Genomic DNA, 20311 nt, shown 5'->3' on the forward strand with positions numbered 1-20311 from the left:
TTTGTATCATCTATTTAATACATGCCCTGACCTGGGCCACCCAGACTATCTGGATCTCATCAGATCTTGGAATCCAAGTAGGGTCGGCATTAGTTAGCAATTGGATGGGAATCCACCAAGGAAGGTAAGGGCCACTATGCAGAGGTAGGCAATGGCAAACCATTTCTATCAGTCTCTTGCCTTGAAAACCCCAGCAGGGGGTCACCATAAGTTGGCCATGACAAACGTATGACAGTACTCTCTACCACCATTTAATGTATATTTTATTATTTTGCAAAACTTTTTTGTCTTGTTACATGGAGGGCAGGGAGCTATGTAGCATACTGAGACCCAATTCCTTGACAACTTGAAATCTTATGGCACGATCTCAAGCATTACACTTCAATTACACTTATTTCTCAGTCAGCATGTTGACAGCTGCAAACTTCTCTGGCTTTTTTTTTGATAGCCATAAGGGCTAGAAACTTTATAAAATGAAAGCTGAGATACAACATTCTGTCTGCTCCCACAAGCTAGCAGCAGACACACAGCCCTGAGCAGAGTTAAGTACATGCTTCTACAGGCTTTGATGTTTATCTAGTTCTTGTAGCTATTTTCAGCACAAATTGATGGTTAACTCATCTGTGGCATATTAATATTTGTGCAGATCTACTCGTGCCAGTAAGGGCAGACCTTTTTTCTACTGCAAAGGTAGAGTTTCTTATATAATCATGTAGCCATCTGTACTGTAAGATACTCTTTTGTTTATTCTCTTCATTTCCTCTGCTAAAAGGACTTTGATCTGTGTGGGTGTATAAAAAGCTTCCTCACCTCTGGTTATGCAGAAGTTTAGTTCAAATTAAGGCTGAGATCATACATGCATTTTTCAAACAATTTGATAATAAAAAAATGCTGATTTCTTTTATGCTTCTCATATTCTTCCAGTGGGGAAAAAAAGGCTGGGGAAATCTTCGTTTCATCCAGCACTCATTTTTGTCAAATCTCCCTTTTTTCTGGTGGACGCCCCCATCTGTTCTCAGGAGAAACTAGCAGAGTTGGGGCGGGGGGGCTTCAACCTCTCTGCAGTCCTTTGAAACGGTTGCTTCTTTAGTTTCTTGGATAAATCAAAAATGAATTGCTTACATTTCACTAGAGCCCATATGCAAGCATACACCTTCCAAGAGAAAAGGTACACTGGTGAAACTGGCAAGGCTTTCCACAAATATTTTACTTGTGAAGGAAGGGGTATGGTGCAGGAAACAGCAACACTATGGACACACCCATGGTGGTAAAAAAGGAGGAAGAGTTGTGTAAAGGAGACATTTTTATTTACTTCATTTTATACCCTTCTTTCTTCCCTATGTTGCTTCAAAGTGGATAACATTCTCCTCCTCTCCTCCGTTTTGATGTCTGGAAAGTTCCCTCCCATTTTGAACGCTGGTGACATTTGCATTTTGCTTTTTCAGTCCCGTGAGCTGCTCTGGTACCCAGCCATGGCTGGAAAAGCATAAGAAAATGAAAATAATATTAATAAAAATCATGCAATGTGTGTCGTGAACTTATTTTGCTCTGGGCTGATAAAAAGGGCTGACGCTGCAACAAGGTTGCCTTTTAAGCCTCTAGCAAGGTCTGATGTTCTTTGCCTCAGGTTACTCCAGGCCCAGAGGCAATACCAATCGATATCAAGACTTATGAAGCTGCCTCCTGATGCAGTAGTTCTTTCTTGGGAGTTACTGGCATCCTAACTGCTGCTGTTTGATATTTTTTAGATTGTTTATTATCATGTGCTCCTCACTTCTCCAAACAGTGAGATGTTGGGGAGGGGGGTTTACCTTAGAGAGCGCTAGAGCCTTTTGGCATTATTATATTACTTGCTTTATTTTGAGGTTGAGGCAAAGAAGCAGTCCTGTGGGGAAGCAGATCTGCTATCCTACAACAGATCACCAGAAAAAGAGACAGACTGGTAATTAGGGGGCTTCAACCAACTCTCGGCAGCCTGCCTGCCTTTTTCTACCCTGCCAGGCTAAACAAAGTAAACAAACAAAACTGCTATTTCTTCATACAGAGGGAGACACACCTGTCCTCTCCCTTCAGCTGAGCCAGGCTGTCCTGGACCAAGCTCTGATGGGTGATGCAACGGAGCCATCAGTGGATTGTCTTCTAACAACTTTCACCCATTGTGGAAACACCTAGAGTAGTTAAGGAATGTTAACATTCTTTTGTTATAAGGTATGGCTCTTCAGCCCTTGGGCCAAACCATGATAATACTTTTAACTCTCTCACAGCCTCCCTCCCATCACCTGAAAAAGGCACGGAAAAAGTCGTGGGAAGCACTGTTTCCTCTTGCTGTTCCTTTGGAATGGCAAGGGAAAGACTGCTCCCATGATACCTGAAGCTTACTGAAGTGTTCAGATTCAGGAATGCCAAAACATCCCAAATCGGGTCCGATCTGGGTTAAATACCCAGATCCCGAGCCTGAAGTGCACATCCCTAAATGGGGAGGGCTGGTAATGCTTGCTCCTGGCCACCAGTGTCCCTCCATCGCAGCTCTCACCAGAAACTTTTCCAGGTAGTTATGTGGTCAGTCCAACCCTGCACTGGTCCCGGTCTATGCTGCGTACAATTTAAAAAGGCAAAGGTAGTCCCCTGTGCAAGCACCAACTCATTACTGACCCAAGGGGGGGATGTCGCATCGTGACATTTTCTTGGCAGACTTTTTGTTATGGGGTGGTTTGCCATTGCCTTCCCCAGTCATCTGCACTTTACCCCCAGGAAACTGGGTACTCATTTTACCGACCTTGGAAGGATGGAAGGCTGAGTCAACCTTGAACTGGCTATCTGAACTACCTTAAATGCACCCATTTATTTATTTTTTAATTGTACGCAGAGCCCCGTGATGCAGAGTGGTCATTCTGAACCTGGCTTCTGCCAGGACTGAACAGGTCAAAGCTTGGGAGTCATGGGCCTCCGTGTACAATTAAAAAATAAATGGATGCACTTAAGGTAGTAAAAAGTACATTTTGCTTGCAGCAGCAGCTTGTGGATTTTCTGGGAGGAGATTTTTTTTTAATGCAGGAGAAAACTAGGGGGGCTTTTTAGGTGGCTGGGGGTGGCATTTTGCAAGCAAAATGTACCAGATTTTCAGGGCATCTACGCCTACCTGTCCTCTCAAGAGCCCCAACTTTCAGGGAGATGAGACTTTGGGAACCATGTTATGGCCCCCCAAAGAAGGTACCCCTATCCGCCTCTAATCTCCATTATTCCCTATGGGGAAAACTAGGGAAGCTAAACCAGGAGCTTTATAAATTGATGTTTTCTGAGTATTGTTTGGAAATGTGCTACCTGCTTGTGCTTTGTTTTAATATTTGCTACTAGGATAAGTTTCTCTCCCTCTTCCTAATATTGTACCCAATCCTCCAATTAACTCCATATTCCTTTTTTAAACCTTTAAAATGTTTTTCCTGCCTTTTCTGCTAAATCATGCTCCTCACAGCCACCTCCTTAGGTAAAAATCCTGTTCCCACTCCCTGCACAAGCAAGCTAACTCCCCACACAAGTCTGAACTGCACGTTCATGTGTTTGCAGGGCGGTGGTAACACAAGCATAGGCAAGTGGTCCCTGAAATTCTGCCACTGCAGAAGGCTCCATTCGGCTTGGACCTGGGCTGAACGACGATGACCACAGATGTAGGGGTGAGCTTGCACCTGCCGTTCAAGCAGAGACTGCAACATTGCCAGAACTGAAGAGGCCCTTTGGCTCTGCTTACTCCAGTGACGTCTTTTAACATTCCAATCAAGTAACAGTGGGGAAAAACACATGCAAAAATTGTAATTCACCACCTCTTTCTCTATAGGACATCCTGGCAGAAATTGACACCTATATGGTTTAGAATGGCAAATTTAACCTGCCACTTTTTAACCAGGCTTGGTCCAGCCCAGTCATCACTCACACCATATCTAGGCAAAATAAGAGTTGTTCAGCTCTAAGGGATTATTACTAAATGCAATTATGGATATCTAATATTTTATTTTTAAAAAACATTAAACACAGGGTTGGGGTGGTGGTATGTATCAGCTGGAAAAAGGATTAAGTGTAATATTTTGGTTTAATAAAATAGTAAAACACAGTGCGTAGAATATCCCAGTGATCCCATTATAATCCACCATATCGCCAAACAGCAGGAGGGAAAATATGGATCAGAAATAAAGAACAGGAAATAAAAGGGTGACAAAAGGCAAATGTGTAAAGAGTCCAGTAGCACCTTTAAGACTAGCCAACTTTACTGTAGCATAAGTGTTCGAGAACCAGTTCTCTTCGTCAGATGGCAAAAAAGGCAAATGGTATGGCAAAAGGCAAATGGTATGATAAAAATGGAAACCAAAAAAAATTACACAGAATATAACCAGGATTTCCTGCAGTGCAGATATGGTTAACCAACTTAAGTGCAACTGATACTTCAGGCGTGACAAAATGCCTATTTTAAACACACATTTTGCACACACAGCAAAAAGCCATGCATTCGTAAACTGCTGCTCACTGCTTCGCCTCTCTTCCAGAAATTATTTGCAGCACTACAGCTTTCTACTGGAAAATATGAAAAACAGCATATGCAAAGGGTTTTCCCCACCACTACATGGGAAAGGACTTACAAGTTTTCCTTATTCTTTCTTTTTGGACCTTTGGGAAGTCAGCAGAACCCCGTGTCCACTCAAGTCTCTGCTTGATGATGAGCTCTATCCCCTCCTTCTCCCAGGGTGCCAATTACAAACTGAGCAACAATCTGACTTTCAGCAATGATTCTTAGGAGCATCTCCTGCCAAACAGAGTTAGACATCTAACACTCCGCCCATGCCATTTGCATGGTCCTGCCTAGTTGCTACACTTCCCTCTACCCTTCTACAAGCAAGCATATGGGAAATCTAGCCCAACTTTTTCCTTTCAAGCGATCATGCTCCAGAAACGGTCAGCTTTTCTTCTGCCCCTCTCTGGTATCACACATAAGACAGGTAGAACAAATAGGCCTGGTGAGTTTCCAGAAATCAGAGTTAGAGGGTTAAAAATATAAGGAAGTTTAATAAAGGAATAAAAGAATATGCATGCTCTGTTCAAGCTTTTGGGTTTAGCAGGGGAACAAAGAAAAGGTGAAAATGCTCAGACCTCCTTCTCTTCTCTTGGTGTGGTGGTGGAAAGTACAGGTAAACAAATAGAGGAACTCAAAGGAGAAAACATAACGCCCCAGACTGTAGGATATTTTGTAAATATGACTGATTGCACTCTTGCACTCTTGCACTTTAGTAAATGGTTGGTATATTTTTGAAATGTAAGAGGAGAGCTTTTTGTCTGGGTGGTGGTGGAGAGTGCCGTCAAGTCAAAGTTGACTTATGGCAACCCCTGGCAGGGTTTTCATGGCAAGAGACTAACAGAGGTGGTTTGTCATTACCTGTCTCTGCAATCCTGGTCTTCATTGGCGGTCTCCCATCCAATTACTAACCAAAGCCATCCCTGCTTAGTTTCTGAGATCTGATGAGATCAAGCCTACCTGGGCTAGGTCAGGACCCCTTCTCTTGGTACTTTCTAAATTATGTTTGATTTAGTGCAAGCTGGCTTTTTTTTGAAGTTGCAGTAAGTGAGAGATCATCATTACCTTAGATTTCCAGGTTGGAATTCCTCTTCACTGTTTCCTGCCTTTCGGAGGAAGACCCCTCTTTCCCATATCCAGAGTTTTTATAACCTCCCCATCCCTGCTTTGGGATGGCTTTCCTATCCTGAAGGAAGAGTTTTCCTTCTGTCACTTTAAACTTCTCAGCTTTATGGCTCTAAATGTGACTTACAAGCAGGGAATGAAATAGTAAGCCAGTAGCACAGGTAAGTGCTTGAGTACTCTGTATTGGGAGCCTGACTGCTCCTGTCTCCAACCCCCTCCCTTCTGCCAACTATCATTCTGCAGCAGGGCTCCTGTCCATGGACAGAGCGATCACAATAACAAACACTGGAGTGAATTCTTGGGTGGAGTGTGTTCCTCCATACTACTCTTTGTAGCTACCACTTACACGTGTACACTGGGGAATGTGGATGTGGTGTGGCTTCTGTGCCAGAAGCCATGATTATTAAGATATGTTTGAACCCAACACCTCTCCTGTGTTAATGAAATGCTACTCTGAACGTGACATGCTTCTGCAGAAACACTCCACTGCTTGGATTTCATGATCTACAGATGCACAGTGAAACAAAGACCTACTTTAATTTAGCATGGCAATGTAACGATGCATCAGTAACTTTCAGGATGTGCATTAACTAATTTAAAACCAGCACACAAACATGGCATTTTAGCATACTGTTCCTGAAAGTCAGAGGATAGCTGAGAGAATGACTCACAAGAAAGGTAACTGATGGGCATTATTCACCAATAAGCAGAGTTTTCCAATATGTTGTTCATGTCTATCACATTGCTAGGTTACAAACTTGGGGAAGATTTTGATTCTGTATCAGCATATACCCCCGTTGCTTGAGCTATTCTCTCCTTTGAAGTAGCATCTATTAAGCTCTCAAGCAAATATTTTTGCTTATAACCCCAACATGCTCTAACCTAGACAGCCCAGGCAAGCCTGATCTCATCAGATCTCAGAAACTAAGCAAGGTTGGCATTGGTTAGTAGTTAGATGGGAGAATTCTAAAGAAGACCCGGGTCAGTCTGCACAGACAGGCATTGGCAAACCACCTCTGTTAGCCTCTTGCCTTGAAAACCCCAGCAGGAGTTGCCATAAGTTGGCTATAGCTTGACAGCACTTTCCATCACCATATACTCCAATATATTAACAGCACTACAGGAAAATTACATATCGGTGAATGATACTCTTGCCATTTTCCTGGGCATAGTGCCTGTCACCTGCTCTCAGCACAATCAGCAACACACTAAGAGACCAAAGCACCCCAGCAGGCACTGCTCCATTCAATTAAAAATAAAATACCTCCACTCTTAGTTAGGATCACAGAAGTTGTTGGAATCACACGTAATGTGCCATTTCATGTCCATGGGATGAAAAGAAAAAAAATCTCTTGGGAGAAGGATACATCCCCAAAGAATTGCATTTCAATTAGAATTGAGCTTTTAAAAACATATATATGCTCAGATCCAGCAGCACTGCTTGCTTCTTCTTCATTTATACCCCACTTTTCTCCCCAATGGGCCACCCAGCAAGCTCCTACGGCAGAACAGGGATTCAAACCTGGTTCTCCCAGATCCTAACTCAACAACCATGGCACGATACTAGCTTGGGCCGCTCCCCTTAGGAGAAGAGCGCCCTGGAGATTTATGGTCTTTTTGTAGTGTTTTTAAATTTACAAATATACAAGAGAAACAAAGGGGGAGGCAAAGAGGCATTCCTACGATGCAGCAGATCTGCTATCCTGCATCAGATCCCAGAGAGAGAGAGAGGAGATTCTGCATCAATTGTCTGTTTCTTTCTGTCTCTTCCAGCATCAGATACCCCAATGAGAGAGAGACAAAGATCATGAATACACCTCCAGATGCTTCAGCCATCTCACAGCTATCTGCACAACTGCTTCTCTGTCTGTTCCAACTCAAAACAGCTTTTCCCCCCATATACAGGCACACACCTACCTCCTACACTTCAATGCATGAGGGTTTGATGGGTTCTGGGATAGAGCCATTTCCTAACAACCCATTAAGGAAGTATTTGCAACTTTCTTATGCCATAGGCCCTTGCTATGTGGGTCACTTTAAGCTAAGCTCGCAAAATAGGCCAGTTCAGAGAAAGTAGACATCAAATCTACTGCCATATGTTGTTGCTTAAAGGGAAGAAAAAAGAGAGGAACATCAGTTACTTCCTTAACACTTACAGTGATCTTTAAAGTACAGGCTATGTGTCTGCTGAAATCTCGTAGCATTATGTTGAAACTGTAAAGCCTAGAGTGAGCAAATCAAGTAAAAAGTTTCTGCAAAAAGCATTGTTATCATAAAGCTGTTAAGATTTTATTTTTAAAAACTGTGTTGAGATTTCTCACATTTTATCAGAGTGTCTTCCAAAGAAGTCATTCTCTTTTCTACTCAAAACAAACTTGAGAGGTGTAGGTTGGATTGAGAGATCAACTGGATCAAAAACCAGATAAAAAGCCCCCTGTAAACTTTGTGGAGAGGGCTCAGGCATACAAGGTGTTTCAGTACACTGATAAAATGACTATGAAGGCCTCTGCAGCCAAAATGTGCAGGGGACAGTATATATATGGGGGGGGGGGGGTAAGAGCATTTTCAAAGATCACAACCAAAGTCGCATTTTTGGGGCATGATCTCCTCTCTCTGAACTTCTGAAGTGTGTCAAATTCGGACTCTCTTACCACTGTACCGTACTCATTTCAGCAAGACTGAAAACAAAGAGTAATTTTAGATCACAGGTCTGAGTAGGCCAGTGGTCTTCTACCCGTGGATCAGGACTATGAAGTGAGTGGTATTGGATCAGAAGCCCCTACAGAACTGCCCCCCGCCCCCGCCTTGCCTTTTGGAAGGAGCTGCTGCTGTGGAGCGTAGAAAGCAAGCATGTCATGCCTCCTGAATCATCTTTGCAAACACCCTGAAAAAACCAGTAGGGCATCCAAGCAAGATCCCTCAGCCATGGAAAGGATTCCTTTTTAGCACAAGTAGGTTCAACCCCTCTGTCTTTTTCTGTTCTTGTCACATGCTTGCAGCTTAGCAGGTCCGAGGTCTATAAAGCTTGAAGACTTCTGGTGCAGGCAATCTATCCTTTAACTGGAAAAGCATCTCTGTTTCTTCATATCTCAAGCGTCTGGGCAGCCAGGAGGCACTCAGTGTGGAGAGAAAGGTAATCTGTACATGTTTCAGAAATGTTTCTGTTAAATGTTACATTTTTGTCTGTTTTTACAAAGACGTGGCTTGATTACAGGTCAGAATGGGTGACTAAGGGAAGAGTAAGACCACGAAACCTCGATCAACAAACTAGTGAGATTTTACTAAGACCTGCTGCTGAGAGGTGTACATTAAAAAAGAATAAAGAAAAGTACAAGAATGTGTGTTAGACTAGGCACACGTAGGTTCAAATCCCCACTCTGTCATCATAAAGTTTACTCTTTTCCAGTCTAATCAACCTCATGAGGGTGTTGTGAGGATCAAATGGAAGAGGGAAAATATGAAAAAGGACATGCTAAATGTTGGAAAGACTGTGGAATTAATTTTCTTTTCTACAACTTTAACGTTTTCTTGTCCCTGAACCCTATGCATGAGAATTAAGAGTAACATAACACATTCATGACACACAACACACGAGTACCCAGTTTCCTGGAGGTAAAGTGTAGATGACTGGGGAAAGCAATGGCAAACCACCTGTAACAGAAGTCTGCCAAGAAAACATCGCGATGCAACGTCCCCCCCCATGTGTCAGTAATGACTCGGTAGTTGCACAGGTGAAAGCCAGTTTGGTGTAGTGGTTAAGAGTGTGGGACTCTAATCTGGAGAGCCGGGTTCCATTCCCCACTCCTCCACTTGAAGCCAGCTGGGTGACCTTGGGTCAGTAAAAGCTGTCTTAGAGCTCTCTCAGCCCCACCCACCTCACAGGGTGTTTTGTTGTTGGGATAATAACAACATACTTTGTAAACCGCTCTGAGTGGGCATTAAGTTGTCCTGAAGGGCGGTATATAAATTGAATGTTGTTATTATTATTATTACCTTTTAACACATTCATACCCACCTCTGTGCTTAGCTTGGATTCCTACGAGTCTCTCTACACAAGCCATCTTACATGGGGACACTCAAGTGAAAGAACTTACACTTGTTGTCCCATTGTGGATACACATGCACTGCTAGGGAGACAGAGTACACTTGAGTATAAGACCACACAGAAAGTAAGTCACTTTAGAGTCCCTGTGTAAAATGTCTTGTGTAGAGAGATTCTCTGACTCACTAGCTAACATCTCACATATCCCCCCTTACAAATGCTAGTTTGTCCCCACTCTTCTGTTCATCCTGCATCAGACTTCATCCGTTTCTACTCAGTTATTGTTGGGAGCATCTCAGACCCACTGACCAGATTACTCCCTCAATTGGGTTCTTGTTCTACACACTACCACCACCCCATTATGAAATCAGGACCAATGGTTTGTACACTTCAGGCTTCTGAAGAAGTGGGTTTAAACTCACAAGCCAATGTAAAAATTTCTTCGTCGATAAGATGCTACTGCTAGAGTCCTGTGTAGCTTTGTTATGGGGCAGCCGCGTCAGTCCATGATAGCAAAATAAAACGAAACATTTAGGCCAACTAGATTTCCTTTCCTGAGTCAAAGCTCCCTTGGTCAAATACCGAAGTTCCCTTCAAATGGCATAAATAAAATGAAGATACTCAAAACACTGGAAAGCTCATACCCTGGAAATCTAGTGGACCTTTGAGGTGTTTATTGGACCCGAATCTTGCTCTTCTGCTCCAGACCAACCCGGCTAGCCACCCGAAACAAACCCATAACGGCACCTTAAAAGCTAAAGAAATAACTGTCGTTGGTGTTGAAGGCGGCACCACAGTTTTGTTTTCGTTTCGCTCCCCCAGACCGCACAGGGCTCCTCGTTCCGCCGCAGAATTCTCGCGCGCTCCAGGCTCCCTCTCTCCCCTGACGAGACTGCGACTGGCTTCCGACGAAACGTGCCTGAGCTCGGCTTGGCCACCTGGGCGCGTTCCTGCCCCGCAGAGACGCCCCGCCAAGCCTTACGGGTGCCGCCGCCGCCCGTGCTGCTTTCCCGCCCCCTCGCTCCCGGCCTCCCTCGGGCGGGTGTTTCTGTCTTTCTCTCGCTCTCACAACGTCAGCGGGAATTTCCAGCTAGGAAGTGAGAGGAAGGAGAAGCGGCAGGGGCGGGCGAGCGGGCACCGGAGTCCACACGCCAGCCTCTGACAGTGACAGCGCGCCCGCCGCGCCGTTTGTTTTCCTTTTGCCCCCTCGCCAGCGCCAGCCCAGCCGGGGCCTTTGGAGCTCCTCCTCCTCCTCCAGGCGAGCCTCTTCGCACCCGCGGCGGCCCTTGGATGGGGTGCCTCTGACCGGGCTTGTTGCCTTTCGCCGTCGCCCGGCAGCGACCCTCGTGTCCGCCTCTCAGCTAGCCGCGCTCCAAGGCAAGAGGAGAAGGGGCCAGGAGGAACGCCGCGCCCGTCTTGAGGGAGGTAAGAGGGCGGGCAGGGGGGAGACAGCGCCGCCGGCAGACCGGGCGCTTCCCTGCTTCGGAGCGCCTCTCGTGCGCTTTTGGCGACGCCACCTTCTCAAGGCGGAAGGGCCGCTGGCGGCGCGGTCGGGTCCGTTGGAAACCTTCAGCCGGGGCGCGAGAAGCGGCCCGAGAAGGAGCGGCTGCCTGGGCCAACTTTCGGAGGCATTCCACTTCTGCATTTGCTGCCTCGGCTTCTGCGCGCGTGTGTGGAATCCACACTGCGGCTTCAGCAGCGCTTTCCGCTTCCTCATTCCTCTGGCGAGGCTTTAGCAGGCGAACGGGCGGGCTGGGATTCGGGGAGTGAGAAGGGGCGCGGGGCGCACGACCGGGCTGCTGGCACTCGGCGGGGCAGTCGTGGAGTCCGGTTGCCCGCCCCTTCCCTGGCATGGCTCCTGCGCGAAGTCTTTCCCTCCGCTTCCTTGCCAGAAAAGGTGGCAACGGGACCGCTCTCCCTCCTCCCTCTTCTCAGCTCTGCTGGAAATAGGAGCAGAGTCGCTCTCCATCCTTTAGAGTGGGAAGAGAGGAGGCCGTTGCCAGTCAGTGACAGAAGAGGCTGGAAGTGTTGCTGTTGTGTCTGGCCTGAAATGTCGGAGAGTTGTTTGAACGGGCCTCTCCGGGGTTGATCGAACTGATTCGAGTTCCTTTTATGCTTAAGCTTAGCCTTGAAATATGTGGAAGCAGGCCTAAGGGGAAATTCCTCAAAGCATATGCAGAGTGCATCCATGCATAGATTGTGACACTCAGACCATACCCATTAGGGATCAGGGGGCAGGATTTGCCAGTCTTGTGGTATTTCTTCCTAGAAGTCAGGAATAGCCCTAGACAGCAGTAACCCAGGCAGGATGCAGGTTTGGTGCCCCTGCCCATTTGTCCAGCTTTTGAATGACATTTTTTAAAAAAATTACATTTCTCCCATTTCCTGTCTCTGGGCATCAATTGCATGTATGTTTTATTCCTATCATATAAAATGATGACTTGGCACACTAGAATCTGTAAATCTGTATTCATGCTGTATAAAAGTAAACATGATTCCTCTAAGCTTTTCAGTTGTAAAAATAACTGGCATGTACTAAAATCCAAAAACTGAACTATGCAGTTTTTTTCCTCTATCTCCCATAATACTAGAACTCAGGGCACTCAATGAAGTTGTTGAGAAGTGGGTTCAGGACAGATGCTTCTTTACTCAACAAGTCATTGAAATGTGGAATTCATTGGCTGTGGATGTAATGATGACCACAAGCACAAATCATTTTAAAAGGGGGATTGACAGATTCATAGAGGTGAGGTCCATAGGGACTGAAGAGTGCCTCCACCTAGAGCGGCAGCAACCCTCTGCATAGGGGTGCTGGGAAGCAGGAGCAGGGTAGGGACTCAGCCTCCATGTCCTGTTTGTTTGGCCCTCCAGGGTAATTGGTTGGTGCTGTGTGAAAGAGTAGGCTGAACTAGATGGACCACTGCTCCGATACATCCGGCTGTAATTATGTTGTTATGGGGTGGAACTGTATTTAAATAGCCTTATGATAGTTAACAGCCTGGCCATTTCCAATGGGGTAGCCATATTAGACTGCTAACAAATGAAAGAGCAGAGTTTTTAAAGACTAACAACAGCCCACTTCATCAATCCACTTTCAGTGCACTTTGCAGCTGATTTTACTGTGTGAAATGGCAAAATCCACTTGCAAACGATTGCTAAAGTGTGTTGAAGGTTCATTAAAGTGGTTGTTGTGGGTTTTCCAGGCTGTATTGCCGTGGTCTTGGCATTGTAGTTCCTGACGTTTCATTAAAGTGCATTGAAGGTTCATTAAAGTGCATTGAAGTACACTATTCAGCATGTGTGAAAGCAGTCTGAAGTGAGCTCTGGCTCCCAAAACTTTATGCCAGGTTAGTTTTTAAGATGTCACAAGATTTTTTTCTTTTTTTTAAGCCTTAAAGTGATAACCTATTATTTGCGCATGCGTGTGCATACACCTATAACTTGGTGATCAAAACCACAGCAACCGTCCAGCAATAAAATACTAAGGCAGCAGTTTTTTTAAAAAAAATGCAAAAAGGCTCAGGGGCATCAAATGAATAACAATATTACCAGATATTTACAAAATGTGTGAAAAGAAAGGACAAGACGGATCCGTCAGGGAAAGGTTCCTAGACAGGAATTAGGCCTAGCACTTTATTTCAATCGAATATGTCAAATAATAATAAAGAAAAGTGTTCTTTGAGCATATTCAGAATTTACTTGAGTGTGTAGCTGTTTGTAGTATGTTATATGGGGAAGTGATCAGTGGCTCATAAAATACCAAAAGGACTATTTGATAGTTCTCAAAAATTGTCAGTACATTCTGAATAACAGCACATTGCTATTTCCTATAAAGCAGAGCTATGTCTCAACTTGTGCAGACTGCTTTTTTGTACATTTGGTACCTAGATAGTCTGGTTATGTCAATTTTAGTTTAATCATTTTAGTGGTCAATATAATTTGTGCTGTTTATATGCGGTATAAATGCTGCAAAAATGATACTCTGTGCAGGTGAAAATCGAGGTGATATAGTAGGATAAACATGATTATATACCAGAGGCCTGGGGGTGGGGAAGAGAATCAGGCTGTGGGAGATGGGGACTGTGTAGAGATATGGCTAAGGAGATTGGATGCATTCTGGAAATAAAGTGCATTTCCTCTAAATAAAGAATTGTGAAATAGTGGTTCCTAGATGTTTTGTTGGGACTCAGCAACTCAAAGGAGGTAATTAGATGCATTGATATTAAGAGATCAAATCCTAGCAGGGATCACATTCTAATACTATATCTTTGTAAACTTATATTCTTTTACCCCATGACATGGTTTATGGAAATGTTCTTGAAACTATTCATTTACCCTATGACATTGTTTATGGAAATGTTCTTGACACTGTATGGAAATGCCTGCTCTTGTCCTTGTCACTAATTGTACTAATCTCACAGTAGGTAATCCGCCTTGAGTCTCAGTGAGAAAGGTGGAATATAAATAAATAAATAAAATTTATATCCTGCCTTCTCAGACTCAAGGTGGTTAACAAAGCAGCAATAGCTGCAAGAACAAAAAGATAAAATAAAACAAAAAACCATAACATCCTTGATGTATAAAAAAACAAAAGTCCAGTAGCATCTATAAGGCTAACAAAATTTGTGGTAGGATATGAGTTTTCATGAGTCACAACTCACTTCTTCGGATGATCTGAAGAAGTGAGCTGTGAGTCACGAAAGCTCATACCCTACCACAAATTTTGTTAGTCTTATAGATGCTACTGGACTCTTGCTCTTTTCTACTGCTAGAGACAGACTAACATGGCTACCCATTTTGATCTATATCCTTGATATATGTCTCAGTAAAATTTATAATCCTAGAGGGAAGTGTGGTTCTGCATGTAGAACAGGGTTTATAAGTGAAACTGAAGTATATACTTTCTGTCCTCCTTCCAAAATGCCTGATCTCTAAACATGACTTCCCTTCTACGCTAAACAGAAAAAATAGCATGTGATAGTGTCTTTATTAGGATTTCAGTACAGTGTGCTCTTTGAATTGAGCTCAGAAACAGACTGGCAACCAATGTAGTTGTTTCGAAGCACGCAACATACGTATATTTCCAGAGACTAGCCCCTGACAATATTTGGGCTGCTGCATTCTGGACCAGTTGTAGTTTCTGGATTGTTTTCAAGGGCAGCTCTACACACAGCACATTAGAGTAATCCAGCTATGCAGTTACAGAAGCATAGAGCAGTATGGCCAGATCAGCTGAGTCTAGGTAATAAGAGAGTTGGCACACCAGGTGCAGCTGATGGAAGGAGCTTTTGGCCACCATGCTAACCTGCTTTTCAAAGAGCAGGGCAGGGTCCATAAGCATCTCCAAACTCTTAACCTACTATGAAAAAGCTCACTCCTTCTAAGACAAGCAGGTTCAATCCCTCTGAATATCAGATGCTGAGAAAACTTCGTAGCCTTTCTTGTTTATGACAGGGGCTGTCAACTTACATCTGCAACGTTATGCAATTTTAGAATTTCCCAGTTTTTCTCAGTTCACTTATTAGCATGTATGTATTTTTCTTTTTGTTACTAAAGCCCAGCTGACAACATCAACAAAAAAACCCTCCACGGATCTTTCACTATTTTCATCGTTACAATTAAGGTCTTTTCAATAAGCAGGGACAGAATTATGGCTTACTGGTAGAGCATCTGTTTTGTATGCCGAAGATCCCAGGTTCCATTCCCAGTATCTCCAGTTAAAAGGACCGGGCAGCAGGTAATAGGGAAAACCTCTGCTTGAGACCCTGGAGAGCCACTGCCGGTCTGAGTAGTCAATACTGACCTTGATGGACCAATGGTCTGATTCAGTGTAAGGCAGCTTCACGTGTACAGGCTGTGTTGAAGGTGCAGACTGAAAGGTTCTGCCTTCTGTCTGTACTAAACCATGGATGAAAGATAACAAACTTTTGTTAGAGAAGCTTTCAAACCAAATAACTCTTTTTTTCTCCTTCTAAAAAGAAACACACAGCCTAATCCTAAAATAGATAAATATAACTAAACGTGAGCAAAACAAACAATACAGTGATACTACTACTATGTGGTTCCAGAAATGCAGTCATGTTTGTTGCAGCAAGAATGAACAGGGATCTAGTGGTGCCTGGAACACTGTTTCTTTTTTCTTTTTAATTATTCCAGTATAAGCTTGTATGTATTAGAGTCAATGAGGCATGCTGATCCAAGCTCTACTTTAGTTCATTGGCCTTTGTATTGTACGGTGTTTTATAATCAGTTTCCGTATTTTAATCCTTTCTGTGAAAATGTCCAGAAGTTTTATTTTGTTTTATTTTTAAATTTTATCTTGATGGGCATTTCATTTTCCCTTATATTGTCGCTATGGCTTTTTGCTAATGCAATAAAGATTGATGATGATGATGATGATGATGATGATGATGATGATGATGATGATGATGATGATGATGATTCAAGCCAATTATTTCAGATGCAGTACTGAAACATAAATGTTTGGGGGGGCTTGGACTAAGGCCTCAATGGCTATGAGAGATTTTCTTTCTCATTCTACTCCAACTTGACATGCAGACAAAATCTGCTTTGCAAGACCATTTTTAAAGCATACTTGCCACAGGAATCTACGCCAATCAGAGCTTCCTGCAGTAGCAGTACCTTTTGAAATAAATGTGTGCATTCATGATGATGTTGATGGTGACAACAATGATGACATACCTTCTTGATTGTGTTGACTTACACTGAGTAATCTGGCTTGAATTTCCAGTGGGTGCGGCAGACTATAAATAATATTAAAAATAAAATAATTATATTATCCATAATAACTAATTGATAAGCAAAGCAAAAATCACTTCCCTTCCACCAAGGAGGTCAGGGAGGTATACCTGCTCCCTCCTCTTTTGCCCTTACAACAACCCTATGAGATCGGTTAGGCTGGGAGAAAGTCCAAGGTCACCCTATATATTTCATGGGTTGAGTAGGGATTTGAACCTGGATCTCCTAGATCCTACTCTAACACTCTAACCACTGCATCACACTCTCACTATATACACATCATTGTTGTATACCAGTTGCTGCTGTTGATCAATGGTGCCTTTTTGCCCTCTTTGCGGGCTTTCTAGATATCTCTGTCTAGCTGTTGTTGGAAGTGGGGCGCTGGGTTAGATAGATCCTAACTCCAGCAGAGCTGGTCTTATGTTTTTATAGATTCCTAATAGAACTGGTATCTGTATAAGACATTTCTAATAGAACTGGTATCTGTATAAGACATTTCGTAATGTGAAACCAGTTGCATGGTTGTCTGACTAACTAAAGCATGACAAACCTGTACACTCAATTTAAGACTACACGTTCGCTTCACTGCCCCTTAATCAAGTATGATAGTATTGTAAGATTCTTCTACCTGTTTTTCTCTTCCCTTGTCATTAGTTTCTTCTTATTCTTTAGTTTATTACCCTCCACATCAATCTCTCTGACCTCATCAAGGTTGGCTCCATGTCTCTTATTAGCCTGGAAATAATTTAATAACTTTATTGTTTCATGTCCAGGTTACTTCTGTGTTTCACATGAGCATACTCAACATCTCAGCATTTGTCAATGTAATCATTTTTTTTTTACAGTTCTCTTAAAAATTAAGATTTTTATCAATGCAATTCTAAATCATTGAAGTTGATGGGCTTAGAAGGGTGTGACTATTTAGGATTGCACTGCATGTTTTGTCCAAAATACTGTAAAGCTTAACACTTCCTAACAGAAAGAAGTGATGCTTTTAACTGTGGTATCTTTTTTGCAAAGATTTAATTTTTTTAAAAAAAATTAATCTTGAATTAGGTTGACTTCTTCTACTTAACTATCTTATTTTATTTGTAAGCTGCTTTGAGTTGCTTGGAAAAGTGTGGGTAACAGGAGAGTTACACACATGGGTTCTTTTTTCTCCCAGTGAAGTGAACGGCATGGAAACATAGCTGTGAAGGGAAGTAGTGCTGTGCACCAGACTAAGGTTTAGTTAACATGCATAGCACCCTCTGTGTAGGAAGAAAGCAGGGCTAGAATCCTAAAAGAGGACTTCTGTGTATTTAGGAAGTATGACTGCCATTTCGAAATCCTTAAGCAGATGCTGTGCTGTTGTGTGTCTCAGTGTAACGAAATAAGAGAAATAAAGTGGCAAGTGCTGCAAATGTTGTTAGTGCATTGGGTAACTTGAAGAGATACCCGCTAGTGAATATAATCACATCCATTCCTCATTCTAAAAAGATATAAATGTATCAAGAGTTATTGCATCAGACTGGAGGCGAACGAACTTGCAGTGGCCAGGTCCTGATCTGCTGCGGGTACTTCTGCACAGAGCAGAAAATTCAAGAGGTTGAGCTTTTTGCAGAAGGCATCTGCCTTAGCCTGCATGGATATCATTTGTGCTGCACGAGAAATGTATTTTTCACTTTCCGTGTTTCACTGGGGAACTTGAACCAGGAATGTAGTAGAGGCAGGGAAAGGTATTTATGGCATTTTGAGAAAGGGCCCTTCCCTGATTGGCCCTGGATCCTACTATTATTTATTTATATTATTTAGAAAAAAATGCTACTCCTCCAGCAACCCAAGGAAGGTTACAAAATAACAGCAAAATATTAAGAGACGTTAATTAAAATCCAGTATTAAAAATCCAGCCCAGCATAAATCATACAACGACCACTGACAGCTTAAAAGAACAGTTTCCAGACTGGAATGGTATTTTTTAAAAAATCAGCCCCCTAATTAAAAGCCTCAGGGAACAGAAATGGTTTGATCTGGTGCCTAAAAGAAGGCAACCATTCATGTATCCCATCCTGACAATAGTGTAGCCGCTGCAGTTTGGATGAGCTGGTTTCTGGACCATTTTCAAAGGCAGCCCCACGTAAAGCACATTTCAGTAATCCTGGATGTAATCAGAGCATGGATCGCCATGGCCAGAACTTGCTTTTTGAGGAACAGCTGTAGCTGGCTATCAGCCAAAGTTGATGACAGGCATCACGTGCCACAGAGGAGATCCGGGCATCCAGAATCCAACAGCACCCCCAAGCTATGAACCTTCAGCAGCACTCCCAAGCTATGTTCTTTCAGGGGAAGTGCAACCCCTTCCAAGTCAGCCTGACTCCTTGTCATTGACCAGCAGCACCTCAGTCTTGTATGGATTAAGCTTCAGTTTATTGGCCCTTATCTATCCCTTCACTGTCACTAGGCGTGTCTTGAGGACTTCCATGGACCCACGTGACTCAGCTGTTCAGGAGAAATAGAGCTGGGTGTCATCCACATTTGGTGGCACCTTATTTCAAACACCCTGATATCTCTCCCAGTCGTTTCATGTAGATGTTAAACAGCATGGGTGTCAACACCATAGCATAAATGCCAGGGGTCTGAGCAGCAGTTGCCCAGCACCACCTTCTAGAATTGGCTAGTCAAATAAGAGTGAAACCACCGAAGGCAGAGAGCCTCCCACTCCCAACTCAATCAGCTTCTCCAGAAGGATGCCATGGTTGATGGTTCTGAACATCATAGGGAAGTCCAGGAGAATCAACAAGAACCCACTCCCCGGTCACTCTCCTAGCAAAGGTCGTCTGTCAGGGCAACCAAGGCTGTTTCCATCCCAAACTCAGGACTGAATCCGTATTAAAATGGGGCTAGATAATCCATCTCCTCCAAGACCATCTGAAGCTGTGTAGCAGATGTGAAATGGTCATAGAGAAAAACACTTCTCTGTGTCTGCAAAAACTTCTTATTTCAATTCTGACCAACTGCAACTAGCTCCCATATATCTGGGATCCGCATAGAGCCTGTTCAGTTTAGAAATTAGACACTTAGAGCCATGGTCACCCACTCATTGTCCAGGCACTTGTTTCTGGAATCCTTACTCTTGGAAACCATAAGCACAGGGCTTTGGTATATGCTTCTCCCCATTCCCTTTCAAGCTTTTGCAGTTTCCTAGAAATATTCCTTGCTCACAATTCCACTTTCTCTGGAAGGGTTTCAGGACATTCTCACACATGACCCTAGTAGAATCCTTGGCAGTTCATACATCTGTAATGATGATGCAGTAAGAAATTGGAGAACAATGACCTGTTGTGGGTACGTCTGCAGAAATGGGAAGGTTTGAGGTGATTCTGTTTATTTACTTAAAATATTTGTGTCCTGCCTTTTTATTTTAAATAAATATTTCCTCAAATAAAATCACAGAATTCTTTTCCAAGCGAAGATTGGCTGTGAGGCTTGTTCTAATATTCTCACGTGGCACCGTCCTGATGTACTTCTCCTTTCCTTTGTTATGTGGGTTCCTCCACTGCATCCTGCCTTCTTCCCCTTTCTGATTTCTTCTGCCTGCTCTGACTAGCATCAGGGCTGGTCTCTTCCTGACCTGCACTAGCCCTGTTTTTGTGTCTCATTTCAGACCCGCATGTACTTGTCCCTATGATCTGTCACTCTCCCAAATGCAAGTTCCTCTGTTTCCTAATAAGTGTTGGTTCAATGGCTAAGTGGCACAGCTATGAGTAAAAAAAAGTTCAAATGTCACCCCAGCCATGAACTCGCTCAAGCTTAGAGAAAAAAAAATACTAGGTGTTATTTTTTTTCCC

General features: G+C 43.3%; 1 protein-coding gene and 1 long non-coding RNA gene across 3 annotated transcripts in view; one reads left to right on the plus strand and one right to left on the minus strand.

The window, feature by feature from the left end:
* Positions 1–297: 297 nt before the first annotated feature.
* On the minus strand, positions 298–10565 carry LOC129336996 (uncharacterized). 2 transcript variants are annotated; one of them, XR_008597764.1, is made up of 3 exons: positions 10473–10565; positions 2057–2168; positions 298–1476 (listed from the first exon to the last, which is right to left on the minus strand). It is a non-coding gene; the product is annotated as an uncharacterized LOC129336996 (long non-coding RNA). The 2 variants fall into 2 exon arrangements; XR_008597765.1 differs by having other exon boundaries at positions 10370–10554.
* Positions 10566–10982: 417 nt separating this feature from the next.
* Positions 10983–20311, plus strand: part of NFKB1 (nuclear factor kappa B subunit 1) — an 80384-nt gene continuing 71055 nt past the window's right edge. The window contains exon 1 of the mRNA XM_054990432.1: positions 10983–11150. The gene's annotated coding sequence lies outside the window, so the exon portion shown is untranslated. The remainder of the gene's footprint in view (positions 11151–20311) is intronic.

The sequence above is a fragment of the Eublepharis macularius genome, chromosome 10 (assembly GCF_028583425.1).
Source record: "Eublepharis macularius isolate TG4126 chromosome 10, MPM_Emac_v1.0, whole genome shotgun sequence".
Taxonomy (NCBI): Eukaryota; Metazoa; Chordata; class Lepidosauria; order Squamata; family Eublepharidae; genus Eublepharis; species Eublepharis macularius.